We start from the raw sequence: 21,969 nt of genomic DNA on the forward strand, positions 1-21,969 counted from the left end.
GCGAGATGGAAAAGAGGGACCTGTCTGAACAGAGATATCTAGCGGGACCTTCCATTGTAGATGTTGACAGTTTAATAGGCTGCTCTAGAAAATACTTCAAGACTTGCAAAAATAAATGCTCTCAAGGTGGAATAATTAGTATGGAGTTGAAATTTAAAGGGTGGTGCCTCCTACCAGTAACCTCTCATCAAGGCACTTCCATCTACCAACAGAAGGTACCAGTTAACTTCAGCCTTGCTCCTTCCAACACTCAAGAGAAAGGATGATGGACCTTAAAAGACCTTAAGAGTGGAATTTAAGTGCTACCTTTTATTTTAAGCACTATGAATTCCCGGACAACCAGAGACAAATCCAAAATATAAGTTTAAGGAAGAGAGAGAAGAAAGACTTCTGACATGGGTGTAATAATAATATTGACAACAATAATAATAGCATTTATTGAATATCTTCTATAAGTCTAGCAGGCAACTTTGATGAATTTTATATCTGTTATCATTTTGTCCTTACAACACGGTAAGGTGGGAACAATTGACTTCATTTTACAGATGGAAACATAAAGGTGCAGGGTGGTTATGAAGCCTGTCCAAGGTCATATGTCATATAAATTGTGGAATCATGATTTGAACTCCTACATTGTAAGTCTGGATCCAAAGCCTATGCTTTTTCCTCTGTATAAACTACCTTTCTGCTAAAACCTCCCCACAAAGCATCTGATATCCGGGTGTCCAATTCTAGCCTCTAGTCTCAGCTTCAATATCTGTCCCCTGGATTACTTACCAAAAACAGAAGAAGAGACTGAAAAAAGCACCTGGGAGGTTCCGCATAATATTGGTTTCCTTGTATAGCTCATCTTATTCAGTACCAACAGATCAATCTTTCTGTTACCAAGTTTCATCCATGTTACTCAAAACTCCTAGAGTGCTTGTAGGATTAGGCATAAATGCCACAATTTGTCACAGAAGTAGTCCGATTCCACTGACTAGTAGAGGTCTGTTTAGTAGCATGCATCAATATAAAATCTCCATTGCTGTCCTCACCACACACAGACATGGCCAGACCCTTCATTCATTCTCTTCTTCAGTCTGGAGTTCCCTCATTCCCTCCATCCGTCCAATGTCTAGGCATGTGACAATGTCTAAGTCAAATCCATTCCTCCATAAATCTCTCCTGACGAATCCAGCACCCCCATCTCTCCAAGCTTGACCTGCCTCACCACTTAGCGTCCCTGCCACACATTTTGACACTTAATTGTACAGCATGCTGTTATTGGGTTTTTCCGTGCATATAAGTCTTGGTTCTCCAATGAGACCACAAGATGCTTAAGGTCAGGAATACACTATAGAGAGTATTTGGTATCCATTTGGTCATTGAAGGATATTATAAAGGAGTATGCAATGATTAGGAGGGTTAGACTCTCTATAGCTTCTAGTTCAGGTCTTACACCATTCAACTGTGATCTTTTCAGGGCACAGTCTGTTCATTATTTATTTTTATACTTTCCTAAGCGTCCTCAGTGTCTCTTCTAGTATCTTCAAATAGTGAATTCTTTATAAGTGTCTACTGAATAATATTTATAGCAAACTGTGTGCCAGTCACTGTATAAAATGCTGTTCATGGAGCTTCTTATGTAACCCCCCACAGAACCACACAAGGCAGGTGGTGTGGGTGCACGGCATCCTGTCCTGATCTCCCCTGGAGAACTGATGCTCTCATTTCCCTGTGCCCCAGCAGTGCTGGGGCCTTGTGTTACTCTTCGGGAATTGCCCTCTGCTGAAGAGAGCCACATCACACATGGTCATGCTTCCTTCCCTGACTGACTGATGCAAGGTGGGTGGCTCTGAAGGGCCACCTTAGCTGCTCAGCTCCTTGTGGCATCAGCTGAGGTGTTTGCTGTGACTGAGCTGTAGGTCAACACCACCCTCTGTCCAGTCCTGTTTCCTTCACTCTCCCACAGACGTGGATACCGCGGTGTCCACAGTAAACCCCCTGCCTGCAAATCTCAGAGTCTATTTCCCCAGGAAGGGACCTAAGACAGTAGGTATTACTATTATCATCATTTCCCCATGATTCACACTAGGAAAGAGAGGCTGAGAGAAGTGAAGTAATTTGATTAAATTTAAACAAGTAGTAGAGGAGGAATGCAGGCCAGGGTGGATGGTCCACCTTCTGTGCTCTTCCTGCCATGATGCGCTGCCTCAAGAACAAATGCTGGCATCTTGAGGTATATATCTCCCCGTCAAGGTTACTGATGCCTTTGGGCCTTTCCACCAGGGCAGGGCAGCAGGAGTGGACCAAATCTGTGGTGTTTGCTCGGGAGAACACAAGGGTCTGGGACCTCCAGATATGCTGGGATAATGCAGCACCGGGATCCTCGACCACCTTTTAACCCTCCTTTGGGATCACTGACATCACACAGGCCTTATCTTTGAACCACTTTTAAAAAATCCACAATTATTAAATGACAGAAAAGAAGACTGAGGTGAGACTAATTAGAGGGGAAAAAATAATTTTCTTTTGAGCATGGTGATCAGCTGTTTTCTGTTTAACATGACTAAACAGAGGCAATGATTGTAAAGGTACTCATGCAGTGTCTAGGGTAAACATGAGAAACGCCTTTCTGGCAATGAAGAAAGGTTGTGAGTGATTTCTAAGCATGGTTGTCATTCTGGAATCTCTTCCCCTGAAAGAAAATCATACTAATCACAGAAATCAATAAAAAATTTGGGAGATAGTGTGAAATATTAAGAGGGTACACTCAGGTTCTAGAAACTTGGCATGTATAGAAACTTCCCTACCTCCCTTTAAGATGTAGAACAACTGTGTCTGGAGGACCTTGAAAAGTGTCTGGATTGATTTCTTGGGTGGTTTCAGAAGGTAAGGAATGGACCCATATCTTCTCAAGATAGTTGTGCCTTGAAGAGCTGACCCCTGTGATTAATTTGGATTGAAAAAAATTAAGGTGTGAAAACAGGCCTCTCTTTTCTATGTCTTTATTTTTCAATTTTTCCTGAGACTCTCTGTTAGTGTTTATGGGTAGGAGGGAAGCATTTAATTTAACCAAAGAGCTATTTAAATCTTATAGTAATAGAGGAAAAAAGACAAAAAGGACGTGACACTGAAAAATATGAATGATTAAATATAAATTTTGCAGGCTATTTTTCTGAGCTTGTGTGTGTGTGTGTGTGTGTGTGAGAGAGAGAGAGAGAGAGAGAGAGAGAGAGACAGAGAGAGAGAGACAGAGAGAGAGAGAAACCTTTTTCTTAAAAGTATTTATTCTAGCCTAATAGTTTGATTTGAGATACACTGCAGTACAATTCTGCAGTAGTTGCACAAAATACATACCTGACAGACACAGAAGATGGTAAAAGGCTCTCTTGGTTAAGGACCTGATAAGAGGAAAGGTTTATCTAACTCCAATGTCCACACAGAATGAAATTTACACCCTCCAGTTTGTGTGCCCATTTTTAATTTATATAAATTTCTTTAATATCATGTCTTAATTCACCTTCTTTTTCTAAAAACATTTCAAAACATTAAGATAAATATTTTTAGATTTCAGTCCACAAATTAATTCAAGTATTTGATATCTCCCACATGGCAAGCAATATACTAAAAGGTGAGGAGACCTTCACTCTAGTTATGGCCTAAATATATTGCTCCTGAGGAAGCCATTTAACTTCTTTCCATCACTGTGTTTAGATCGCTAAAATAAGACTACATTGTGGCTCTCAAATGCTTACAGGGTCAAGCAAATAGCATAAATGTACTTGAAGCCGAGATGCTTCATTTGCATATTAACCAAAAGGCACATTCTTCTCTTCCACAAAGACGCTTGCTTTCTTCTAACACAGTACCCCCTCGGATTATATTTTGTTTTCCCATTCCTGACAAAGACGGAAATATTTTCTTTCTTCTTAACTGTACTACAAGAAAATAATAATACAAACACAATGATTAACATCAACAGACCACTGACTACAACACTGCCAGCCCATCAGGGAATGCCCTGGTGGAGTCACACTGGAGAGATCAGCCCCCATCTGCAGAAGCACCTGCTATCCACTGTGGCTGGTGGCTTCTATGCAGGAATGCAGGCCCAGTGCTGCCTAATATTCCAAGTTTTCAAGAGAAGCCTAACATTTAGATTTTTATTTGAAATACACTTGCTTGAAAATTTTGGCAACCAATTCAAAAAATTATAAGAATTCAACTAGGGTCATCACTGTGATGAACAAACAACGAGGCCATCTGTGGCCTGGGGGCTGTCAGTTTGAGACTTTGGGACTAGTTGATTTCTAAGGTTTCCCCCTACTCAAACAGTTCTGTGATTTCCATTGGGAGATCCTGAAGTTTGGATCACAGTGGCATCAATCCAATTAAAATCACAGCTACAGCTGCCAGAAAGAGTCTCAGTGTACCTGCACCCTGAAAAAAGGAGTTGCCTAAGAGAAGCCATTCGTTACATTTAATAAAGTGGCCAGTAACAAGAAGCTAGGAGGGAGTTCATTAAATTCTAAATTAGGAAATGTGTATGTTTAGGTGCTGGTTACAATTCTCTTGAGGCCTATGGAATAATAGGTCTTTGATATTTGATGCAATTAATATTGATTATAAGTTGTATAAGTTTTCTGAAATGGAAATATCAGTTTGGTATACTGTTGATCAAATTTTTACATCTTCAGCAGCCACAAAACCCAATGTCAGGGAGAAAATGCAAATCAGGTCCTTGAACGCACTCCCTGGGCCATATTGGGAAATCACTGAACCCCTTACTAGTCCCAGGAGTTCCGGAGACACATGGCTTCCATTGTGATATATGCTTCTATTGTGTCAGCTTAAGGGGTCTCAAAGTGATTAATGGTATCTAAAAATAGTTCCAGAGAACATGAATTGACATCTTGGCATGCCGCTTATTTGTTGTGTATCCTTGGCCAAGTTACTTAAACTCTCTGGACTCATTTTTTACGTCTGCAAAATAGGGATTATGTGAGGATTAATCAAAACATCATATAGGCTGACATAAGGTAGATATATAGACTCAGGAAATGTTTATTGAAGTGAAAGAGTATGAGTAACCAACTGGTTTTGTTTAGTAGATCCCAGAATATCTAGGACAGGGTTTCTCATGAGAATATTCTAACACACTGGGGAGTTGCACCAGTGGTGAGAAAAGACAGGAGTTAGAGTGTGAGCGTAGGAAACTACACGTAGCCCAAAGCTTATCTTATCTCTATAGCAGCCGGACAGTCAAAATCTGAACTAACTCGGGGGGGCTTAGACATATGAACATATACTCTAATAATAAAAGACACTGAGAAAACCCAAAGATCCTTTTCGTATTTTAAGAAACAAACTCCTTTATTACTTGAGCAGTTTGTTGTACTTCAGATCATTATTGAAGTTCGACTAAAAAATGGCCCACTTTATTTTATCACATTATCAGGGCAGAAATTAAAGCAGAATTGATATAGCTAAGGAGGAGCAGGGCTGGAAACTCATGCTATCTAAGTTCAGAGTGTGCCAAGAATTCAATTTAGTTTATGAAAATGTCAGAGACTGTCTCTGTCACAGCCGCCCTGACCTCATGAGACACTCTCCATCCACAAGGCCATGAAATTATCCCAGGTGGCCAGTTTCTAGGCCATCACAACCCTTTAAATCGTAGGGAAAACAAAACACAAGAGCATTTATCAAGAGTAGAATTGCAGGTTGGGAGAAAACTTTCTCCCAACCTGATGGATTGGCTGATGGATGACTGTGACTTTTTGGGGGGCTAGTAATTTAAAACTTCTGATACTCCAAGTTAGTGCTAATATTTGGCACTTTGGGTAGGTGCCCTCTCAGTACTGATTTTTTATTCTTCTAAGACTTGCATATAACCTTTGGCCCATTTTGTAATCTCTCCTACCTAAAAGATGATGTACAGATTGCCTGAGATATAGACTAACAGCTGTGTTTTTTCTGGCAATTCAAACACTTTGAATATAGGTCTTAGTAGTTGAAGTGCTAGTCTGAAAACTCTGCACTGAAGTTCTCTGAGAATTTATCAATTTGTGTTTAGGGACTTTTCAAATGGAAAAATGAAGCTATTCATGTTTTCACAGGCAGTTCCAAATTCCAAACTGTGTCAAGGGTAAAATGTTTCTGTGCTTGAAAGGCCAAGGCAGACTTACGTAACCCAGAAGAGGACAATGTAATGCTACCCCAGAAACAAATGATGGAGCTTTAAAAATGTGCTATTCTATAACTTGATGCAATAGGAAGTGGTTCTTTCTCACCCCTTAGGGGAAGTGAATTTGGTTTTCGTAATAAACCTGTAAGGCCTAAAGAATTAGAAATTCAAATAGTTTTTATAAATAAAGAAGGTTTTGTTTTATATTTTCCATATTTGGGAAACCAACTCTCTGAGGAGTTTTGCCAGTGGCATGCTCTATGGGTTTTTCCATGTTGCCACTGGTAATTGTGATCTTTGTACTTTTTTTTTTTTTTAAACAGTTGAGACTTCAGAGTCTTTGTCTGAAAAGCCCAGCTACCACATAGGTTTGCAGAATTCCTTAGATATTTTTCCAGGCCAGGTTCTTCTTACTAGTCCATCTTTCACTCACGTTTTAAGCTACGGAATGGGAGGACAGCTACCTAAGATTAAAGGAAAGTACAGAAAAGTGTAGGGTACGTTGTAGTTGTTGAGAAATATGTGGAAGGTTTTCTATTTGCAGTAAGGATTTACATACTTGAGTTTGTATAGAAGTAAGAGTTTCTACAAAGACAGTAAGCTGGCTAAACCAGCAGTAGCAAAGAAACCAAAACTAAGTCCTTGATTGGTTTGGAACTGAGGGACTCAAGAGGTAAGTTCTAGATAAGGAATTGTGGAGACATGAAAAGGGGGGTGGTGTGATTCACACACCACTGGCCTAGTGGCTTTTAACTCCAAAGCTCATGGTTTTTCCACAATATTGTCTAGTTGCATTCTGTCTGCAGCTATTTCCATTTGGGAACCCAGTAACTGATTTCCAACCATAGGTATATATAATGGAATATTTGCAAGCAATGAGCTTGGTGAGGAATGGTGGTGATTGAAAAAGCAGTATTCATCTTTAAAATAATTTGATAAGACAAATATTCTTGGAGATTGTGTGCCAATGTATTTTTTTTGAAAGCTAATGTTTCTGACAGAAACTCTGATACATACCCTAAACCACCACAGAAAAACTACAGGATGTTGTAAGAAAAACTTTAAGATGAAAATAATAAAGGACTGGCACTCAAAGTCTCCCAGAAGTTTTTTTTCACCCATAGCAGGATAAAACCGTAAAAATTAGTAAACAAATACTTTGTTTCAAGGGTGGGACAAACTATTTTTTAAAAAAGCGTATAAAAGCTAATCCAAACCTTTATTCAAGCTGATATCTGTTGTGATTTTCTTGCTTTGTGGTGAGCAGAGGTAGACAAAATGTTCTCCAAAGATCTTGAAAATGGAAGATCGTGTGGTCATTGCATTTCCCTTTAGAAGGGTGTAACACCGTTCTACTACTCCTTGCAAAAACCTAAAATTTGATAAAACAGATTAATAGGTATAAATCTTGGAAAGATAAATGCACTGAACAAACTGACGTTGTTAACACAGCAACACCTATGACCATCCCAACTCACTTTCTTGTTTCTTTGCTAATACATTAACCACTGAAGCCATCTATGTTTCTTCCTTGCAGTGTTTTAATTACAGACCATATTTTTTTCAGCTCGCAGTTCTCCAAAGTTCTTTCTCAATTTGGTATTCTCAGCAAATGAGAAAAGCTAAGAGATCGGTAATGCATAGAATTTTATTATCTGCAAGGATTTAGTGATTTGGAGTGAATAAGTTTAATCAATTTCTATATTGGGAAGTTCAACGTAATTCATGTAAGCCTACAATATCTGAAAAGTTACAAATTTCAGAAGGCCTATTCTTTTTATTTTCATCCAATTTTTAATTTCACCATATATTTTTTATTTTCACCCAGATAAGAACTTATCAATCAATTCATACTAAGGAAGTAACATTCATTTACTTCACAAATATTTATTAGACACCTGACATATGTCAGGAAAAAGCTAGGCACTGGGATAAGATAGTAATATCTAAAAAGAATCTTTGCTCTTGCCAAATCTGTAATGATCCAGCATAGAAGATAGATACGCAAGAAATAAAGGGTGCTAAATTATAACAATTTTAACATATGCTTATAGGGGAGCACATGTCAGAAACATGTAAGTTAGTTTAGATGGAATAGGGAAAAGCTTATAAGAGGCAGGTCCCACAAAAATCTCCCTGGTGAATATTTGTCAGTACTTAAAATCATTATTCATTTATTTGTTTCCATGCTTATTGTCTGTGTGCTCCCAATAGTATGTAAGTTTTGACCATATTTCCAGAGCCTAAACAAGGTCTGGAACACAATAAATATTTCCTAACTAAATGACTAACTGGTAAGAAATGCGGAGGTGGATAAGAGCCTTCTAAGTTATGCTGAGATGTTCAGACTTCATTTCCCAACCAGTGGAAAGCATGGAATGGTTTCCAGCAGGAGAATGGCATGATGTGATGTTTAGTACCACTCTAGCTCCATAGAGAAAATGGATTGGGCAGAATAGGAAAAGTTAGTGACCTTCAGTGAGGGATCTACACCCGAGTATGGGTCAAATTTGATGGTGACCTAAAGTTAATGATGGGGATGGGGATGGAGAGAAGTGGACAGATTCAGGAAATGTTTAAGAAATAGAACCATCAGGCCTTGGCGACTGGATGGATATGGTGCAGGGAGGGAGGGGATTAATCAAGAGAGATTTCAGGTCTGAACCATTAGATGGTTGGATGATATTAATATTTATTAAGATAGGAAACACTGGAGCAAGAAGGGTTTTCTTGGGTAATGTCAAGAACTCAGTTTTGAGCGTAGGCACTTTGAGGTATCTTCATGATATCCAAGTAAAAATGTCCAGTAGATAATCAAACACATGGGAACAAAACTAAGAAGGGTGCCTGGACTGGAGATAGAAGTTGAACTTCTAGATCGACAGAGAAATCAGTTGCATGCCAAACTTGTGAGGAAGCTATAATCAGAACAGAGCATTATTTTTCTTTCCATTTTCATGACACTTGGCGTGCCACACTTGCTAAGCATTAGCTGATGAAGACAATTTCCTGGTGTCAGACTAGTCTTCAAGTTGAAGTGCCAAACTGCACTGACAAAGCCTGGCCTCGTGCAATTTCCAAACTGCCTGGCAGCTGAAAGAGGTGAAAAACTCATTACCAACCCATCTGTCCTGAGATTCTGCGCTGATTTCTAGGCTAGAGAAATTTGAATAATTTCAAGAAAATTTAAATAGCACACATGGATCAGTAAATTCCTTCACTATCAGCTCTATATTCTAGTTTCTTGGACATGAGCGAAAACCTCAGAAAGTTGAGCAAGGTGGCAGTATTAGCAAGTAGATACCCTAAACGTCGCCTTCATTTCAGTAGAAAACATAATTGAACAGAGAATCAGAGGTCTTTCCATTAAGTATACTACATTTTTGTTACCAATGCTGACTTTTCTCCCCTGTATTTCTATGATCTGTGTTTAGGCCTATATTAAGGTACTCCTGTACAATAAAATCAAAACACAGTAGGAGCAACGAAATTAAGGGAATGGTCAATTTGACTCTCTTGCTTGTTGCAGAGAAACTTTCCTGAATTCAAATCTTTACTCCCCTACTTGCCTTCAGTCCTTTTCTCCTCTTTTCTTTCCATTCTTCCTGATTTCTCTCCCTTCTTCCCTCTCTTTCTTTCTTTCCTTGTGTAGTGAAAGAGAATGGGATTTTGGGTGCGTGGGATTCTGAGTCAGATAGAACTGGCTTTGGATCAGATTTCTACTTAATTTTTATTAAAGGCTCTGAACCTGTTCCCTAAATTTTAAATTATAGTAATGATGATGATTTAAAATATCACAAGGTGGGGGGACCTTCAAGATGGTGGAGGAGTAAGAGGTGGAGATCACCTTCCTCCCCACAAATACATCAGAAATACATCTACATGTGGAACAACTCCTACAGAACACCTACTGAACGCTGGTAGAAGACCTCAGACCTCCCAAAAGGCAAGAAACTCCCCACGTACCTGGGCAGGGCAAAAGAAAAAAGAATAAACAGAGACAAAAGAATAGGAACGGGACCTGCACCAGTGGGAGGGAGCCGTGAAGGAGGAAAGGTTTCCGCACACTAGGAAGCCCCTTCCCTGGCGGAGATGGGGGGTGGTGGGGGGGGAAGCTTTGGAGCCAGGGAGAAGAGCGCAGCAACAGGGGTGTGGAGGGCAAAGCAGAGAGGTTCCCGCACAGAGGATTGGCGCCGACCAGCACTCACCAGCCCAAGAGGCTTGTCTGCTCACCCGCCGGGGCGGGCAGGAGCTGGGAGCTGAGGCTCGGGCTTCAGAGGTTGGATCCCAGGCAGAGGACTGGGGTTGACTGCGTGAACACAGCCTGAAGGGGGCTAGTGCACCACAGCAAGCCAGGAGGGAGTCCAGGAAAAAGTCTGGAACTGCCTAAGAGGCAAGAGACCATTGTTTCAGGGTGCACAAGGAGAGGGGATTCAGAGCACCACCTAAACGAGCTCCAGAGACAGGCACGAGCCGTAGCTATCAGCGCGGACCCCAGAGACGGGCACGAACAACGCGAACGCTGCTTCTGCTGACACCAGGAATCCTGTGTGCAAGCACAGGTCACTACCCACACCCCCCAAGGAGCGTGTGCAGCCCGCCACTGCCAGCGTCCTGAGATCCAGGGACAACCTCCCCAGGAGAACACATGGCGCGCCTCAAGCTGTTGCAATGTCACACTGGCCTCTGCCACTGCAGGCTCGTCCCACCTTCCAACTGTGACTACCGTATGCCTCCCTCCCCACAGCCTGAGTGAGTCAAAGCACCCTAATTAGCTGCTGCGTTAACCCGCTCCTCTCTGGGCGGGAAACAGATGCCAGAGGGCGACCTACACGCAGAGGAGGGGCCAAAATCAAAGCTGAACCCCGGGAGCTGTGCAAACAAAGAAGAGAAAGGGAAATTTCTCCCAGCAGCCTCAGGAGCAGCAGATTAAATCTCCACAATCAAGTTGATGTACCCTGCATCTCTGCAATACCTAAACAGACAACAAATAGTCCCAAAATTGAGGCGGTGGACTTTGGGAGCAACTGTAGACTTGGGGTTTGCTGTCTGCAACTGATTAGTTTCTGATTTTTATGTTTATCTTAGTTTAGTTTTTTGTGCTTGTTACCATTGGTGGATTTGTTTGCTTGCTCTCTTCTTTTTTATTATTTTTTTATTTAAATAATATAAAAATTTTTATTAATTTTATTAAAAATTTTATTTTCTTTCTTTTTTTCTCTGTTTTCTTCTGAGCTATGTGCTGACAGGGTCTTGGTGCTCTGGCCTGGTGTCAGGCCTGAGTTTCTAATGTGGGAGAGCCGAGTTCAGGACATTGGACCACCAGAGACCTCCTGGCACCAGGTAATATCAATTGGCAAGAGCTCTCCCAGAGATCTCCATCTCAATGCTAAGATCCAGCTCCACCCAATGGCCAGCAGCCTCCAGTGCTGGACGTCCCATGCCAAACAACTAGCAAGACAGGAACACAACCCAACCCATTAACAGAGAGGCTGCCTAAAATCATACTAAGCTCACAGACATGCCAAAACACACCACTGGGCATGGCCCTGCCCATCAGAAAGACAAGATTCAGCCCCACCCACCAAAACACAGGCACAAGTGCCCTCCACCAAAAAGCCTATAAAAGCCACTGAAACAACCTCACCCACTGGGGGCAGACAACAAAAACAATGGGAACTACAAACCTGCAGCCTGTGAAAAAGAGACCCCAAACACAGTAAGTTAAACAAAATGAGAAGACAGAGAAATATGCAGCAGATGAAGGAGCAAAGTAAAAACCAACCAGACCTAACAAATGAAGAGGAAATAGGCAGTCTACCTGAAAAAGAATTAAGAGTAATGATAGTAAAGATGATCCTAATCTTGTAAATAAAATGAAGAAAATACAAGAAACGTTTAACAAGGACCTAGAAGAACTAAAGAGCAAACAAACAATGATGAACAACACAATACATGAAATTAAAATTCTCTAGAAGGAATCAATACCAGAATAACTGATAAGTGGCCTGGAAGATAAAATAGTGGAAATAACTACTGCAGAGCAGAATAAAGAAAAATGAATGAAAAGAATCGAGGACAGTCTCAGAGACCTCTGGGACAACATTAAACACACCAACATTCGAATTATAGGGGTCCCAGAAGAAGAAGAGAAAAAGAAATGGTCTGAGAAAAGATTTGAAGACATTATAGTTGAAAACTTCCCTAACATGGGAAACGAAATAGTCAGTCAGGTCCAGGAAGCACAGAGAGTCCCATATAGGATACATGCCAAGACACATATTAATCAAACTATCAAAAATTAAATACAAAGAAAAAATATTGAAAGCAGCAAGGGAAAAACAACAAATAACACATAAGGGAATCCCCATAAGGTTAACAGCTGATACTTTAGTAGTAACTCTGCAAGCCAAAAGGGAGTGGCAGGACATATTTAAAGTGATGAAAAGGAAAAACCTACACCTAAGATTTCTCTACCCAGCAAGGATCTCGTTCAGATTTGATAGGGAAATTAAAACCTTTACAGACAAGCAAAAGTTAAGAGAATTCAGCACCACCAAACCAGCTTTACAACAAAAGCTAAAGGAACTTCACTAGGCAGGAAACACAAAAGAAGGAAAAGACCTACAATAACAAACCCAAAACAATTAAGAAAATGGGAATAGGAACATACAGATCGATAATTATCTTAAATGTAAATGGATTTAATGCTCCAACCAAAAGACACAGACTGGCTGAATGGATACAAAAACAAGACCCATATATATGCTGTCTACAAGAGGCCCACTTCAGACCTAGTGACACATACAGACTGAAAGTGAGGGGATGGAAAAAGATATTCCATGCAAATGGAAATCAAAAGAAAGCTGGAGTAGCAATTCTCATATCAGACCAAATAGACTTTAAAATAAGGAGTATTACAAGAGACAAAGAAGGACATGACATAATGATCAAGGGATCAATCCAAGAAGAAGATACAACAATTGTAAATATTTATGCACCCAACATAGGAGCACCTCAATACATAAGGCAAATGCTAGCAGCCATAAAAGGGGAAATCGACAGTAAAACAGTCACAGCAGGGGAATTTAACACCCCACTTTCACCAATGGACAGATTATCCAAAATGAAAATAAATAAGGAAACACAAGCTTTAAATGACACATTAGACAAGATGGACTTAATTGATATTTATAGGACATTCCATCCCAAAACAACAGAATATGCTTTCTTCTCAAGTGCTTATGGAACATTCTGCGGGATAGATCATATCTTGGGTCACAAATCAAGCCTTGGTAAATTTAAGAAAATTGAAATCATATCAGGTATCTTTTCTGACCAAAACGCTCTGAGACTAGATATCAATTACAGGAAAAAAAATGTAAAAAATACAAACCAATGGAGGCTAAACAATACGCTATTAAATAGCCAAGACATCACTGAAGAAATCAAAGAGGAAAATAAAAAACACCTAGAAACAAATGACAATGAAAACACGATGACCCAAAACCTGTGGGATGCAGCAAATGCAGGTCTAAGAGGGAAGTTTATAGAAATACAATCCTACCTTAAGAAACAAGAAAAATCTCAAATAAACAACCTAACCTTACACCTAAAGCAATTAGAGAAAGAGGAACAAAAAAACCCCAAAGTTAGCAGAAGGAAAGAAATCATAAAGATCAGATCAGAAATAAATAAAAAAGAAATGAAGGAAACAATAGCAAAGATCAATAAAACTAAAAGCTGGTTCTTGGAGAAGATAAACAAAATTGATAAACCTTTAGCCAGACTCACCAAGAAAAAAAGGGAGAAGACTCAAATCAACAGAATTAGAAATGAAAAAAGGAGGAGGTTAGAGAAGATGGTGGAAGAGTGAGATGTGGAGATCACCTTCCTCCCCACAGATACATCAGAAATACATCTACACGTGGAACTACTCCTATAGAACACCTACTGAACGCTGGCAGAAGACCTCAGACCTCCCATTAGGCAAGAAACTCCCCATGTACCTGGGTAGGGCAAAAGAAAAAAGTAAAAACACAGACAAAAGAATAGGGACGGGACCTGCACCAGTGGGAGGGAGCTGTTAAGTTGGAAAGGTATCCACACACTAGGAAGCCCCTTCGCGGGCAGAGACTGTGGGTGGTGGAGGGGGGAGTTTCCGAGCCTCGGAGGAGAGCACAGCCACAGGGGTGCAGAGGGCAAAGCAGAGATTTGTCCGCACAGAGGATCGGTGCCGACCGGCACTCACCAGCCCGAGAGGCTTGTCTGCTCACCCGCTGGGGCGGGCGGGGGCTAGGAGCCGAGGCTCAGGGTTCGGAGGTCGGATCCCAGGGAGAGGACTGGGGTTGGCTGCGTGAACACAGCCTGAAGGGGGCTAGTGCACCACGGCTACCTGGGAGGGAGTCCGGGAAAAGTCTGGAGCTGCCAAAGAGGCAAGAGACTATTTCTTCCCTCTTTGTTTCCTGGTGCGCGAGGAGAGGGGTTTAAGAGCACTGCTTAAAGGAGCTCCAGAGACAGGCGCGAGCCGCGACTATCAGCGCGGACTCCACAGACGGGCATGAGATGCTAAGGCTGCTGCTGCCGCCACCAGGAAGCCTGTGTGCAAGCACAGGTCACTGTCCACACCTCCCCTCCTGGAAACCTGTGCAGCCCGCCACTGCCAGGGTCCCGTGATCCAGGGACAACTTCCCCGGGAGAACTCACGGCGCGCCTCAGGCTGGTGCAACGTCACGCCGGCCTCTTCCACTGCAGGCCCGCCCCTCACTCCGTGCCCCTCCCTCCCCCACGGCCTGAGTGAGCCGGAGTCCCCGAAGCAGCTACTCCTTTAACCCCTTCCTGTCTGAGCGAAGAACAGATGCCCTCCGGCGACCTACAAGCTGAGGTGGGTCCAAATCCAAAGCTCAGCCCCGGGAGCGGTGAGAACAAAGAAGAGAAAGGGAAATCTCTCCCAGGAGCCTCAGAAGCAGCGTATAAAAGCTCCACAATCAACTTGATGTGCCTGCATCTGTGGAACACCTGAATAGACAACGAATCATCCCAAATTGAGAGGGTGGACTTTGGGAGCATCGATATATATATATATATTTTTTCCCCTTTTCCTCTTTTTGTGAGTGTGTATGTGTGTGCTTCTGTGTGAGATTTTGTATGTATAGCTTTGCTTTCACCATTTGTCCTAGGATTCTGTCCGTCCGTTCTTTTTTTCTGTTTTTTTCTTACTTTAAAAATGTTTTTCATAATAATTTTTTATTTTAATAACTTTATTTTATTTTATCTTATTTATTTTATTTTATCCTCTTTCTTTCTTTCTATTGTTTCTCCATTTTATTTTATTTTTTCGGTACGCGGGCCCCTCACTGTTGTGGCCTCTCCTGTTGTGGAGCACAGGCTCCGGACGCACAGGCTCAGCGGCCATGGCTCACGGGCCCAGCTGCTCCGCGGCATGTGAGATCCTCCCAGACCGGGGCACAAACCCGTGTCCCCTGCATCGGCAGGCACACTCTCAACCACTGTGCCACCAGGGAAGCCCTGTTTCTCCCTTTTATTCTGAGCCGTGTGGATGAAAGCCTCTTGGTGCTCCCGCCAGAAGTCAGTGCTGTGCCTCTGAGGTGGGAGAGCCAACTTCAGGACAATGGTCCACAAGAGACCTCCCAGCTCCACGTAATATCAAACAGCGAAAATCTCCCAGAGATCTGCATCTGAACACCAAGACCCAGCTTCACTCAATGACCAGCAAGCTACAGTGCTGGACACCCTATGCCAGACAACTAGCAAGACAGGAACACAGCCCCATCAATTGCCAGAGAGGCTGCCTAAAATCATAATAAGGCCACAGACACCCCAAAACACACCACGAGATGTGCACATGCCCACCAGAAAGACAAGATCCAGCCTCATCCACCAGAACACAGGCACTAGTCCCCTCCACTAGGAAGGACACACAACCCACTGAACCAACCTTAGCCACTGTGGACAGACACCAAAAACAACGGGAACTATGAACCTGTAGCCTGCAAAAAGGAGAACCCAAACACAGTAAGATGAGTGAAATGAGAAGACAGGAAAACACACAGCAGATAAAGGAACAAGATAAAAACACACCAGACCTAACAAATGAAGAGGAAATAGGCAGTCTACCTGAAAAAGAATTCAGAATAATGATAGTAAAGATGACCCAAAATCTTGGAAATAGAATAGAGAAAATGCAAGAAACATTTAACAAGGACGTAGAAGAACTAAAGAGGAAACAAGCAATGATGAACAACACAATAAATGAAATTAAAAATACCCTAGAAGGGATCAATAGCAGAACAACTGAGGCAGAAGAACGGATAAGTGACCTGGAAGATAAAATAGTGGAAATAACTACTGCAGAGCAGAATAAAGAAAAAAGAATGAAAAGAACTGAGGACAGTCTCAGAGACCTCTGGGACAACATTAAACACACCAACATTCGAATTATAGGTGTCCCAGAAAAACAAGAGAAAAAGAAAGGGACTGAGAAAATATTTGAAAAGATTATAGTTGAAAACTTCCCTAATATGGGAAAGGAAATGGTTAACCAAGTCCAGGAAGCAGAGAGAGTCACAGACAGGATAATCCAAGGAGAAACACACCAAGACACATATTAATCAAACTGTCAAAAATTAAATACAAAGAAAACCTATTAAAAGCAGCAAGGGAAAAGCAACAAATAACACATAAGGGAATCCCCATAAGGTTAACAGCTGATCTTTCAGCAGAAACTCTGTAAGCCAGAAGGGAGTGGCAGGACATATTTAAAGTGAAGAAGGAGAAAAACCTACAACCAAGATTACTCTACCCAGCAAGGATCTCATTCAGATTTTATGGAGAAATTAAAACCTTTACAGACAAGCAAAAGCTGAGAGAGTTCAGCACCACTAAACCACCTTTACAACAAATGCTAAAGGAACTTCTCTAGGCAAGAAACACAAGAGAAGGAAAAGACCTACAATAACAAACCCAAAACAATTAAGAAAATGGGAATAGGAACATACAGATCGATAACTACCTTAAATGTAAACAGACTAAATGCTCCCACCAAAAGACACAGACTGGCTGAATGGATACAAAAACATGACCTATATATATGCTGTCTACAAGAGACCCACTTCAGACCTAGGGACACATACAGATTGAAAGTGAGGGGATGGAAAAAGATATTCCATGCAAATGGAAATCAAAAGAAAGCTGGAGTAGCTATTCTCATATCAGACCAAATAGACTTTAAAATAAGGAGTATTACAAGAGACAAAGAAGGACACTACATAATGATGAAGGGATCAATGCAAGAGGAAGATATAACAATTGTAAATATTTATGCACCCAACATAGGAGCACCTCAATACATAAGGCAAATACTAACAGCCATAAAAGGGGAAATTGACAGTAACACAATCATACTAGGGGACGTTAACACCCCACTTTCACCAATGGACAGATTATCCAAAATGAAAATAAATAAGGAAACACAAGCTTTAAATGATACATTAAACAAGATGGACTTAATTGACATTTATAGGACATTCCATCCAAAAATAACAGAATACACATTTTTCTCAAGTGCTCATGGAACATTCTCCAGGATAGATCATATCTTGGGTCACAAATCAAGCCTTGGTAAATCTAAGAAAACTGAAATCGTATCAAGTATCTTTTCTGACCACAACGCTATGAGACTAGATATCAATTACAGGAAAAGATCTGTAAAATATACAAGCACATGGAGGATCAACAATACGCTATTAAATAGCCAAGACATCACTGAAGAAATCAAAGAGCAAATCAAAAAATACCTAGAAACAAATGACAATGGAGACATGACGATCCAAAACCAATGGGAGGGCTTCCCTGGTGGCGCAGTGGTTGAGAGTCTGCCTGCCGATGCAGGGGACACGGGTTCGTGCCCCAGTCTGGGAAGATCCCACATGCCATGGAGCGGCTGGGCCCGTGAGCCATGGCCGCTGAGCCTGCACGTCCAGAGACTGTGCTCCACAACAGGAGAGGCCAAAACAGTGAGAGGCCCGCGTACAGCAAAAAAAAAAACCCCAAAAACCTATGGGATGCAGCAAAAGCAGTTCTCAGAGGGAAGTTTATAGCAATACAATCCTACCTTAAGAAACAGGAAACATCTCAAATAAACAACCTAACCCTGCACCTAAAGGAATTCGCGAAAGAAGAACAAAAAACCCCAAAGTTAGCAGAAGGAAATGAATCATAAAGATCATATCAGAAATAAATGAAAAAGAAATGAAGGAAACGATAGCAAAGATCAATAAAATTAAAAGCTGGTTCTTTGAGAAGATAAACAAAATTGATAAACCATTAGCCAGACCCACCAAGAATAAAAGGGAGAAGACTCAAATCAACGGAATTAGAAATGAAAAAGGAGAAGTAACAACTGACACTGAAGCAATACAAAGGATCATGAGAGATTACGACAAGCAACACTACGCTAATGAAATGGAAGACCTGGAAGAAATTGAAAAAATTTTAGAAATGCACAACCTGCCGAGACTGAACCAGGAAGAAATAGAAAATATGAACAGACCAATCACAAGCATTGAAATTGAAACTGTGATGAAAAATCTTCCAGAAAACAAAAGCTCAGGACCAGAGGGCTTCACAGGTGAATTCTATCACACATTTAGAGAAGAGCTAACACCTATCCTTCTCAAACTCTTCCAAAATATAGCAGAGGGAGGAACACTCCCAAACTCATTCTATGAGGCCACCGTCACCCTGATACCAAAATCAGATAAAGATGTCACAAAGAAAGAAAATTACAGTAGGCCAATATCACTGAAGAACATAGTTGCAAAAATCCTCAACAAAATACTAGCAAACAGAATCCAACAGAACATTAAAAGGACCATACACCATGATCAAGTGGTGTTTATGCCAGGAATGCAAGGATTCTTCAATATACACAAATCAATCAACGTGATACACCATAGTAAAAAATTGAAGGAGAAAAACCATATGATCATCTCAATAGATGCAGAGAAAGCTTTCGACAAAATTCCACACCCATTTATGATAAAAACCCTCTAGAAAGTAGGCATAGAGGGAACTTTCCTCAACATAATAAAGGCCATATATGACAAACCCACAGCCAACATCGTCCTCAATGGTGAAAAACTGAAAGCATTTCCACTAAGATCAGGAACAAGACAAGGTTGCCCACTGTCACCACTATTATTCAACATAGTTCTGGAAGTTTTAGCCACAGCAATCAGAGAAGAAAAAGAAATAAAATGAATTCAAGTTGGAAAAGAGGTAAAGCTATCACTGTTTGCAGATGATATGATACTATACATAGAGAATCCTAAAGATGCTACCAGAAAAGTACTAGAGGTAATCAATGAATTTGGTAAAGTTGCAGGATACAAAATTAATGCACAGAAATTTCTGGCATTCCTATACACTAATGATGAAAAATCTGAAAGTGAAATTAAGAAAACACTCCCGTTTACAATTGCAACAAAAAGAATAAAATATCTAGGAATAAACCTACCTAAGGAGACAAAAGACCTGTATGCAGAAAATTATAAGACACTGATGAACCTAAGCGCCCATCATCGGATGAATGGATAAAGAAGATGTGGCACATATATACAATGGAATATTACTCAGCCTTAAAAAGAAATGAAATTGAGCTATTTGTAATGAGATGGATAGACCTAGAGTCTGTCATACAGAGTGAAGCAAGTCAGAAAGAAAAAGACAAATACCGTATGCTAACACATATATATGGAATTTAAGGGGAAAAAAAAATGTCATGAAGAACCTAGGGGTAAGACAGGAATAAAGACGCAGACCTACTGGAGAACGGACTTGAGGATATGGGGAGGGGGAAGGGTGAGCTTTGACAGGGCGAGAGAGAGTCATGGACATATACACACTAACAAACCTAGTAAGGTAGATAGCTAGGGGGAAGCAGCCACAAGGCACAGGGATATTAGCTCGGTGCTTTGTGACAGCCTGGAGGGGTGGGATAGGGAGAGTGGGAGCGAAGGAGACGCAAGAGGGAAGACATATGGGAACATATGTATATGTATAACTGATTCACTTTGTTATAAAGCAGAAACTAACACACCATTGTAAAGCAATTATACCCCAATAAAGATGTTTAAAAAAAAAAAAATAAGACACTGATGAAAGAAATTAAAGATGAAACAAATAGATGGAGAGATATACCATGTTCTTGGATTGGAAGAATCGACATTGTGAAAATAACTCTAGTACCCAAAGCAATCTACAGATTCAATGCAATCCCTATCAAACTACCACTTGCATTTTTCACAGAACTAGAACAAAAATTTTCACAATTTGGATGGAAAAACAAAAGACCCCGAATAGCCAAAGCAAACTTGAGGATGAAAAATGGAGCCTGAGGAATCAGGCTCCCTGACTTCAGACTATATTACAAAGCTACAGTAATCAAGACAGTATGGTACTGGCAGAAAAACAGAAATATAGATCAATGGAACAGGATAGAAAGCCCAGAGATAAACCCACACACATATGGTCACCTTATCTTTGACAAAGGAGGCAAGAATATACAGTGGACAAAAGACAGCCTCTTCAATATGTGGTGCTGGGAAACCTGGACAGGTACATGTAAAAGTATGAAATTAGAAAACTCCCTAACACCATGCACAAAAATAAACTCAAAATGGAGTAAAGACCTAAATGTAATGCCAGACACTATCAAACTCTTAGAGGAAAACATAGGCAGAACACTTTATGACATAAATCACAGCAAGATCCTTTTTGACCCGCCTCCTAGAGAAATGGAAATTAAAACAAAAATAAACAAATGGGACCTAATGAAACTTAAAAGCTTTTGCACAGCAAAGGAAACCATAAACAAGACCAAAAGACAACCCTTAGAATGGGAGAAAATATTTGCAAATGAAGCAACTGACAAAGTATTAATTTCCAAAATTTACAAGCAGCTCATGCAGCTCAATAACAAAAAAACAAACAGCCCAATCCAAAAATGGGCAGAAGACCTAAATCGACATTTCTCCAAAGAAGATATACAGATTGCCAACAAACACATGAAAGAATGCTCAACATCATTAATCATTAGAGAAATGCAAATCAAAACTACAATGAGGGCTTCCCTGGTGGCACAGTGGTTGAGAGTCCGCCTGCCAATGCAGGGGACACGGGTTCGTGCCCCAGTCCAGGAAGATCTCACATGCCGTGGAGTGGCTAGGCCCGTGAGCTATGGCCGCTAAGCCTGCACGTCCGGAGCCTGTGCTCCGCAACGGGAGAGGCCACAACAGTGAGAGACCCGCATACCACAGAACAAAACAAAACAAAACAGAAAACAACTACAATGAGATATCATCTCACACAAGTCAGAATGGCCATCATCAAAAAAGCTAGAAAGAATAAATGCTGGAGAGGCTGTGGAGAAGAGGGAACACTCTTGCACTGTTGGTGGGAATGTAAATTGATACAGCCACTATGGAGAACAGTATGGAGGTTCCTTAAAAAACTAAAAATAGAAGTACCATGTGACCCAGCAATCCCACCACTGGGCATATACCCTGAGAAAACCATAATTCAAAAAGAGTCATGTACCAAAATGTTCATTGCAGCTCTATTTACAATAGCCAGGACATGGAAGCAACCTAAGTGTCCACCATCTACAGATGAATGGATAAAGAATATGTGGCACATATATACAATGGAATATTACTCAGCCATAAAAAGAAACGAAATTGAGTTATTTGTAGTGAGGTGGATACACCTAGAGTCTG

At 40.9% G+C, this 21,969-nt stretch overlaps 1 protein-coding gene across 7 annotated transcripts in view; it reads right to left on the reverse strand.

Moving 5' to 3' along the window:
• Window positions 1–21,969, reverse strand: part of LMNTD1 (lamin tail domain containing 1) — a 465,704-nt gene that overhangs the window by 299,090 nt on the left and 144,645 nt on the right. For all 7 annotated transcript variants that reach the window (XM_029206166.1, XM_029206167.1, XM_029206158.1 and 4 more), the window contains one exon: window positions 7,390–7,544. The gene's annotated coding sequence lies outside the window, so the exon portion shown is untranslated. The remainder of the gene's footprint in view (window positions 1–7,389; window positions 7,545–21,969) is intronic.

Source organism: Monodon monoceros, unplaced genomic scaffold (assembly GCF_005190385.1).
Source record: "Monodon monoceros isolate NGI ecotype Baffin Bay Population unplaced genomic scaffold, NGI_Narwhal_1 Super_Scaffold_6, whole genome shotgun sequence".
Classification (NCBI taxonomy): Eukaryota; Metazoa; Chordata; class Mammalia; order Artiodactyla; family Monodontidae; genus Monodon; species Monodon monoceros.